Source organism: Gavialis gangeticus, unplaced genomic scaffold, assembly GCF_001723915.1.
Source record: "Gavialis gangeticus isolate Ggan-Ray unplaced genomic scaffold, GavGan_comp1, whole genome shotgun sequence".
Taxonomy (NCBI): Eukaryota; Metazoa; Chordata; order Crocodylia; family Gavialidae; genus Gavialis; species Gavialis gangeticus.
The window spans coordinates 1,016,438-1,025,462 of record NW_017729000.1 but is presented as its reverse complement, the minus strand read 5'-3'; the positions used below and the strand labels follow the sequence as shown (position 1 = coordinate 1,025,462).

The window sequence follows — 9,025 nt, the reverse complement described above, 5'->3', positions numbered from 1 at the left end:
TTCTTGTGGTTTGATTCGCATAAAGTTTCAGCAGCGGGGGGAGCGGAGCTGAGAACCAGTCCTTTGCGCGTGATGCACCCTGGCCCCTGGCGCATAGGTAGGGTTCAATTATTTTAAAACACACAAGGTAGCTCAGGTCATTTGAGCCATCGTCCACTTCCCTTTGAATAACATTGTGCTTACCAGAGATACAGCAAAGAGCCAGGATGGCCAGCACGAGCATCTTCGCTGCCTTCATGGTTGAGTTCAGCGTCCTGAAGTAAGGCAAACTCAGACTGTCGGGAGCCTGTGTGTGCGCGCGTGTGTGTGTGTATATATATGTGTGTGTGTGTGTGTGCGGGACACCCTCAATATCTGCAACGTGACTCTCACATGACATTAAACATAGCCCCAAGATTCAGGGCATTTGCCAGTGCAAACCCCGGGAGGCTGCCATCCGCTTTGTACCCTGATTCCCAAGGGAAGAGATGCTGCTTCTGCATGCATTGCATTCCTCCACTATCACTGGGCAAGTCCCACATGATTTTGCTGCGGATCAAAGGAGCCGTTGTGGGGAGCTTGCGTGTGCGTTGCAGGGAGGGGAACATGAAGTACATTTGGGAGGCAAGCGGCAAGGAATTCCCTAGCATTTCCAGCCTCTTCTTTTCCCCTGTGTACAAATCATTTTATATTTCTTTCCTCAAGTGCCTTGTCCTGGGACCCCATCAGCTCAGGTAGCTCACTTTTTTCTATGACTATTTTTTCACTTGGCAGCCTCATCTCCTCCATCTGACAGGTGGTCGTGCCCCTTTTGACCTGCTGGCGTTCAGAAACAACTCTTTTCTCCCAGGTTTTGTTGTTGTTGCCGGTCTTTCTATGGCATTTAATACTGTTCGGTCCAGGTTCGTGCGTTAGCAGGCGATGATCCCTTCCATTAAAGAATAGTTCAGTAGCCAGAAGCTGAGAGAGAACATATTTCGGGTTGAACAAAGCATTTCAAGTTGATCCAGGATAATGTGTTTTCAGTCTTGTCACTCAAAAAAGGGAAAAAAATCTGTTTTGACTTGAGTCAGATCAAGTGCATTTTTTTCCCTGATTACATAGTTTGACCACTAAATTGAAAAATCTTTTATTCATCCCGGTCCATCCCAACATCGCATCCCCTCTGGCACCAATAAAACCATCCCTCAGTGACTTGGCAAAAGCAGCATCAACAGCACAAGAAGAAAGCAACTCCTTGGTTTAGATGACTTTGAACAGGAGCCAAAGAAGTCAACCTGGTGGAGACCATTCAAGAAGGTTTACTGCCATCCCGTCTGTTGGAAAATCTTTTGTTTTTTTGCTTCAGCTAACACGCTGGAGTTGTGCATGGTACCATTTGAGGGTTGCAGTGTTCAATTTATTTTAGTGAAAAGCAGTAGTGATGTCGGAGGGAGGGGATGTGTGGGATGGAGGGGTCCCCCTGCTAGAGAAACCAGCCCAGACTTGTATTAGCCTGTGTCTCGGCGCAGAGTCCTCTCCTGGTGCTGACTGTGCCGGCCTCATGCCTGATTTCTGCCGGGCTGTCCAAAGTGCGGTTATTTGAATTTTCCATCGTACCGGTGGGAAACCAGCCCCGGGAACTTGACAGACAGCGCAGGGGCACAAACACTGCTTAATTGATGCAGTTTTTAAAAATACAAAGCTTGTTATAGCTGCCGAGAGGTGGGTGAAATCCTGCAGCATCTCCGCCATCACAGGATCTCTTGCCTTCCCCACGGCTGCATCCCCAGGGAACTTGGCAGCTGTTCTTCCTCCTCCATAATTTCTTTTAGTCAAGCACTATTGAGAAACCTGGGAGTCGTTTCAGTCGCCAGGCGGTTTCACCAAGCGCTGCGTGGATGTGAGCACAGGGATGGGGGACGTCAAGTCAGTTCTTCGACTTGACTGTTGTGACAGCTCCGCGTATTTGATATAGATTCATGCTGAAGAGCAGGCTTCAGAAACCAAATCTACGCAGTACACGTGAGACCAGCACCGTGCATGTGGCTTCAGGGAAACCTGATGGATTTAACCGGTGCAAGTGTGCAACGGCCCTGGGAGCTGGTGTCAGAGGGCGCCTTTGGATTCAAAGGTCGCCTGCCAGAGAAGCCAGAACGTGCCGGTGGTCACAGAAAAGGCCCTGCTCTCTTTAATGGCTCGCTGTTACCAACCCCAGATGCAGGGCCTGCCTACAACCGATTTCTCCTCCCGGGCTCTCGCGGGCCGCTTTGTGGTGCGCAGCTGGAGCAGGTCAGACGGTGTTCAAGCTGGAGGTGGAAAATGTGGAGCTGGGCTGTTCTCGGTGGCAGCAGATGACAGAACAAGGAGCAACGGGCTCCAGTTGCAGCAAGGGGGGTTAGGTTAGATATTAGGAAAAATATTCTCATGAGGAGGGTGTTGAAGCACTGGACCAAGCTCCCCAGAGAGGTGGTGGAGTCTCCATCCTCGAAGGTGTTGAAGACCTGGCCAGACAAAGCCTTGCCTGGGATGATGTAGTTGGGGCTGGTCCTGCTTGGAGCAGGGGGTCGGACTCGATGTGACCCCCTGAGGTCCCTCCCAACCCTTGTTTTTGATTCTGTGTCATTGCTCAGTGGTCCGGGGCCCGCTGGCAATGCTGAATGGCACAGGTTGTTCCCAATAGGATGGGCTAGCTCAGGTTGTGCCTGCGGGACGGGACAGCTCTTTTCTGACCCCTTTCAGAGGTCTTCTGTGTGGTTGTGAACATTTGTCTGTGCCAAAGGGACTCTGCACATACCCAGAGGAATTGGGTAGATCCCGTGGGAATGAAAAGCAGACGAGTAGTACTTGTGTTTGCCGGTGCCTAAAGGGGAAGCAGGCGCCTTGGGGCGAAGGCATGGGAAGGAGCAGGAACCACAGAAGGATGCCCTGGGGGGCAGCTGGGACTCCCCAAGGGGCAGTGAGCGTCCAAGGGTTACAGGGTTTTTAATTCCCTGCTGTGGGAGGCTGCAGTCTGTGGCAGCCAAATGCAAGCACGAAGATTGCAGGCCACATGTACAGCACGGGGGGGTGGCTCTCTCCTGGGGGCATCTCAGTGAGCCCCTGGACTCTGACCCGGCTCCAATAGTAGGGGGATGAATACAGGGCTGGATGCACCTTGTACAGCCCCGTCAGCCACATCCAAGGGGCAGCTTTGCCCAGCAAGCTCCTGGCTGCAGCTGCTCAGCCCCCACTCCTTTACTGGGAAGCACAAGCCGTGTCGGCCCTCAGCGCCCAAGGCAGGATGGCGTCTACTCACACCAGCGTGGAGCTGGCAGGGGTCTCCTGGGCATCAACTCCAGGCCCTGCTACCGCACGCGAGCACGTCAGAGCATCTGCTCATAAACAGGCCATGCTCCATCTTGAAGTCAGTCGGTTTTCCCCCCACTGCTCCCACAGCTAGGCTCTGCCAGCAGCTGTACCCCTCTCATAGTTAGCACCCCTCGTCTAGTTTCCAGCCTCCATACATCCCCACTTCTTGTGCCGCTGTCCTTTGGATCTAGCATGCTCTGTCCCAGTAGGGAACTGGCCCTGGGCAGCCCAGGACAAGCGAGCAAAGGGTGCCTATGTGAGACTTTTGAGACACTTTTGAGATGGGGCCATCTCACAGCAGGTCGGAAAGTCCTCACCGTCAGTCACATAGTCGTATTCATAAGCAACGCTGGAAATGGTATTAGTGTTTTTCCCTAAACCGGGGCAAGTTAAAGTGCCAATCGGAGTACTTCTCCCAACAATCCCTTTGACGGCCGTTCACCTCTTGGAATAAAGACAGCACAATTGTTGGTCACCGTTGCATTGCTTTATTGAAGGAATGAAAGTATCTGCTTTGGTCCCAAGAAAGCTCGTGCTGGGTCCATTCGCAGAAAAGGTCTTCAGTGAGACTGAGGGAAGACCTTGCCAGGATTTTGCAGATCAGTTTTCACCATTTTCAGTCTAAAAGGAAGAGAGAGAGACCTCACAGTCTTGCTCACAACGTGGAGTCCTGCTAAGAGAAGTTTAGTTCAGTATCTCGCAAGAACCGTCCGAGTCCCCTGTGTGCATGGGGCACTAGACCAGCCACTAGCCAGTGTATGAGCTATAGACCCAAGAGTAGGGAGAGCCAGAGTTAAGGGGCTGTTGGGGCTTTGTGGGATAAGCCCAGCCCAGGGGATCTAGTATCGCCATCTCTAGCCCTTGTTGCTGCTGTTCTGGGAAGATCAGGGCCCTTGGTGTTGTGTACAATGGGCCTCGGTAGTCAGCTAAGATGTGCACAGTGCAAGGATCGACTCAGAAACTGCTCCACGCAGCAAAGGCCAGATGTAGGGAGGAGGCTGTGGGATGAGGGTAGATGTTGGCAGCTTGCAGACCAAAGAGTTGCGGGACCCCAGAGGTGAGCCTGACCTTTATTATGTTGTTCTCAATGCTGCGGAGGGAGGTTGCCAGCCCTCCATGTAAATCAGACTTGCAGCGCTTGATGCTCATCACGACATCCTGCATGCTCGTGATAAAGTCCTCTCTCAAGCTGGCTCCGGCAGTATCTAGGATGAAAGTAGAAATGTGCCTGTATCAGTCTGGAAGGGAAACCCAGATAGAAACAGCCCACTGCATTCAAAAGGCCAAGCTCACTTTGCACACCCCTGGCTTTGCCTTCCGGTATAAGACAGAGAAACATTGCCTAGAAAACAATGCAGTAATGTGAAGCCCTGGATGATTCTCCCCTCCCTGCCTGAGATTTCCCCAAGCCTTTGTGAGCCGCCCTCGCTCTCCTCTTTCCTTAAAGCCATTAGGGATTTTCCCAGTGCTGCTCATCCTTGTGCTATGAGGCAGGACATGAGGATGGGAGGTCGTGGTTCCCTCGTCTAAGGGAAGCAGATGGACTCTGCACTGGAAGTCTCCTTTTGGGGCTGAATTCGGATTTGGACGACATGCAAACCTGGAGTCGACTGCAGATGACCTGGGGCTGAGACTCTGCTAAGCGTGCAGCTCATTCTTATGCCGTGTCCAAGCCCTTGGTCACACATTTGGGTAGAGCCCAATTATGTTAATATATCCTAGATCTCCAAGGTCATTTGCATGATGGTGAAGAGCTCACTTACTGGAGAAACACCAGGTGGCAAGGGCGAGCAGCAGAAGGGCCCCAGATGCCTTCATGGTTGAGTTCGCTGAGGTCCTGATTGCAGCTCTGCCCAGCTCCGCAGTGCAAATCCTCGTCCAGAGATGCCAAACTTATATATGCTCCATATCCCCAGCCTTGTTGCACTTTTATTTATTGCAGGGAAGCATTTGCCAAGACAAGCAGCTGAGAGGCAGGTACACACATTAAGTCAGGTACACGCCATGGGAACAGGGGAGACTCACAAATAAGCAGCATTTCTGTTTGCTATCCCCACCAAGATCCCTGCAGTGCTTGTGGCTGAGCAGGGACCTTGTTTGCAGACTTGAGTGTGTGTTGTGTGTGGCAAGCAAGGCTGTGTACAGCAGGGTAGAGTCACCAATGAATTCCACATTACTTCCAGGCTTTTTCTTTCCTGGGTGAGTTTGTGCCAGGCAGTGCAGTAGTTTGGACTGGACCCTGTGAGCTGCCAGAAGCTAAGCAGAGCTTGCCTGGGCCAACATGCCTGGAATAACCCAGGATGCTACCGACAGCGGTGGTGCGGCTCCCCGTGACCCAGCAGAGAGCTGCTTCCCTTGCACAGTGTTGCACCACAGCGGTGATCACCTGTGGTCATGAGAAAGCAGCTTCACTGTCACGGGACCCCTTTGCCCTTTGCCGTGCTGCAACAGCTCTCCAGCTCCGTGTGCAAATCCAGCAGCGATAGGACTGACCGCAGAAAGGTGCACTTTTCCACAGGCGTTGCGTTGTCCGAGATGCTTTTAACCTTCCCAAAAGCACCCTCCCAATCTGTGAGATGCTGTTTCAGGTCATGTCCAACCCAGCCTGACGTTGCTTTGCACGGTTCCAAGGTCGCCACCATCCACCCCAAAAGCAGCTGCTTTCAGAGGCAGGATCCACGTAGCCCTGTGACATTTTCTGGACAGTTTGCAATGCTTGGATGAACGATGGCAGATAATTAGTAGCAATTAAAACTGGGCCCTTGTGAGGTGACAGCAAACTGCAGTCAAGCCACTGAGGTTTCTCCTCCACCATCACAACCAACTTGTTCCCCAATCCCACAGGCCGCGCTGCTTCCGCGCCTGGCTACAAAGGGCTCCTGAAGCCCTTGTTCAGCTTTGCCATCGCAGTGAAAGGGAGCGTGGAGGGCATTTTCCCCACACCCCTCGGAAAGCACCTGATGTGTCTCTGACACTCAGAGCATCCCCACGGCCCATAATTACAGTTCTGGAGGGTGAAGGGGCTTTGTCCTCGGAAAAGACCAAATTGCATCAAGCAGTACAAAAAGCTAAGCCAGCACCTCATGTCCTTATCCCCCTCAAGGAAATCCCCCAAGAGCCTTCCTGGATCCAGGCACTTCCTTGAAGGAAGGGGGAGCAGAGAAGTGGGGCACAAATCCCTGCAAAATGGGGAAACCAAAACCGCCCCCCCCAATCTCGTGACTGTTGTTAAATGTTTGTGGTCTGTGCCCACACTCGTCCTGCCAAAAGCAAAACGACAGCGTTGCCAGGAGCATACAAAGTACCAGGCAAAGGCTGGACCTCCTTCCAGCCGTCTGGCCTTCCTGGGAGCCTGCAGATTAGTTTCCTTCCACGCTGAACTAAGAAGGGAAGGAGACGGGAGCAAATAGGGTTGAGACGACCGCTGCGGTCAGCATGGAGCACGCTGCCCCCGTGCAGGCAGGTGGAAGGGATCAGAGGTCAAAAAACAATGCTGAAGATGCAGGTTTCACCGCTCTGGTCCCCCAGTTGTCTGCCTGATTGGGGACGATGAACTTTCCACCCCCATGGATCCTACTTCTCATAATCTCTCCTGCTTTGGAGACCTTCTGTGCGTGAAGCCATTCGAGCGCTAAGCTGAACGAGCAGCTCCTGGCATGAGATGGGCTTGTGGTAAAGCGTGGCTGCCACAACTCTCTGCGGACCGGTGAGTCCGTCCAGCAGCAAATCAGTCAAGAAACTGGACCCTATGAACCGCTGTTGGGGGTTGGGCGAGGAAGGGGGCTGCAATGGTTCAGACACATCACGAGGAGGCTGGACAGCCCTGCCAAAGCCATCATGCAGGGCACAGGGGAGGGAAAGAGAAAGGTAGACCCGAGGAGAGCTGGGGACCCATACCAGGGACTGGATGGGGCTTCAACTGACCACGCACAGGGCAGAGCGGAGGAGGGTTGTTACAGCAGCCTCGGGGCTGACTTGACTTGACTTGACTTGACAGGCAATGGCTGAGGGTTGCGTGGCTTACTGGCCAGCGGCTGGAAGGAAACGGTCCAGAAGAGCGGAGCAACCCTGAAGTCAAAGTAGAAAGTGGCAGAAAAGCAATGGAGCTGGGTCAGAGATGCCAGGAGCAGTGCCGTCTCTGAGATCAAAGGGATAAAGGGATATGCCATGTCGTTCTTTGTAACTCAGCCTGATCCAGTAATCGCGGCATTAGCTGTACTGAGCAGCACAGCCCTGCCGACGTCTTGCAAAAAGCAGCTGTCAGGTTTGCTAACACCATCGATAATGGCTAAGGGATGAGTCTCCTGAGAGTTTTAAGCTGGAAGCCGGCCGCAATCAAAGGCAGAGCCTACAACAGGCTGAGCTGTATCGCTGCGGAGAAGTGATTAGGAGGGTGAGACAACTGGATTAGACGGAGAGAAAAATGGACAGCGGGAAGCCTGGTGCTGGTGAATGGGAGGCAGCGCAAGAAGACACGCGGGCCTGTTGCCCAACGCATTTGCCCACGGAAAGTCTGCTTACGCCGGCCCTGCTTGGCGAGCGGCTTCTGTTTCACCTAATCATACTCTTGGCAAAAGAGCACTTCATCGGGCCCCCGACGGCTCTGCTTCGCATCGACAGGCGCCGCGATGCCGACTCCCCGGGTCGGTCACACCGTGCATCTATTAGACCTAAGTAGGCTTCCCTGGAGCAGCGTTGCTGGAGCGGGCCACAGCGAGCAGCTCTCGCTCGCGGTTTGTGAGTCAGGTTTCCGAAGGCTGCTCTTCAGCATGAATCTGCGTCAAATATTGGGAGCTGTCAAAATAGTCAGGCTTAAGGACTACGCCACTGCCTGCGCTGCAGAGGGGGCGGCGTGGTTAAAATGTCTGGGAAAACGAGGCAGGTGGAAGCATGAGCTATTAAACAATCCTATTTGCATAAGCTGCTCAGTGCGATCACTTTAGCAAAATCCGGTGCTCCCCCAGGCACTTTATGGAGAGGGGAAATGCAAGGAGATGGAGTTCGGGGACCTGGTTGAACTGGGAATTGCAACCGGTTCCCTGTTTTAGGAAGACGGGCTTTTTCCCATAGTAAAAATGCTCCTTAGTGCCTGGGCCCTGGCACTTAAAACTGGATGTGATGCTGCAAATAGTGGAAGCCCTTGCCCACGGAGCCGGGCTAGCAGCGGTGAGAGGAGCGGGAACGCTCGGCTCCAGTCTGCTGTCTGCCACGCGCAGGAGCCGACAGTCGCTGTCTCTCTGAGCCTTCGTGGTTGACTTGGATGGAAACTCCTACCCAGCTTCATCCGTACCCCTATTCGGGGTGGCTGTGTCGGCACGCTCTGCCTTACGTGGTACACCCGTGGACCGCAAAGGCCACCGTGCCTGCTTCAGACAAAAGAACAGACAAGGAAGGAACTGCACCATTCATGTTTTATTAGGGGGATCAAGAGCCGGTGGCTGCCATTGTCCTGGAAGCGTCTGCCTGTTTGTGCAGAGAGGATGCCGCAGGAGTCCTCGGAGAAGGAGAGGGGACACGAGCAGTCAGTGCGTCCCAGGCCTCAGGCATCATCTCAAGCCACTTGTTTCCTGCAAAACAGAGGCAGCGAAGAGGAATGATCCAAAAGCCTTGGCAAAATGCTTGACGTCCTCATAGGGGCTTGTCCAATCAGACCAGCTCTCGCCAAGGCGCCCGGGGAAAGCTAGGCAGGGCACCCCATGGCTTTATAATAACGCCC

At 53.4% G+C, this 9,025-nt stretch overlaps 1 long non-coding RNA gene across 1 annotated transcript; it reads right to left on the bottom strand.

Annotated features, from left to right (window-relative positions):
- Positions 1 to 3,918: 3,918 nt before the first annotated feature.
- Positions 3,919 to 5,211, bottom strand: LOC109290066. The gene is made up of 3 exons (XR_002095507.1): positions 5,073 to 5,211; positions 4,378 to 4,514; positions 3,919 to 3,930 (listed from the first exon to the last, which is right to left on the bottom strand). It is a non-coding gene; the product is annotated as an uncharacterized LOC109290066 (long non-coding RNA).
- Positions 5,212 to 9,025: the final 3,814 nt, after the last annotated feature.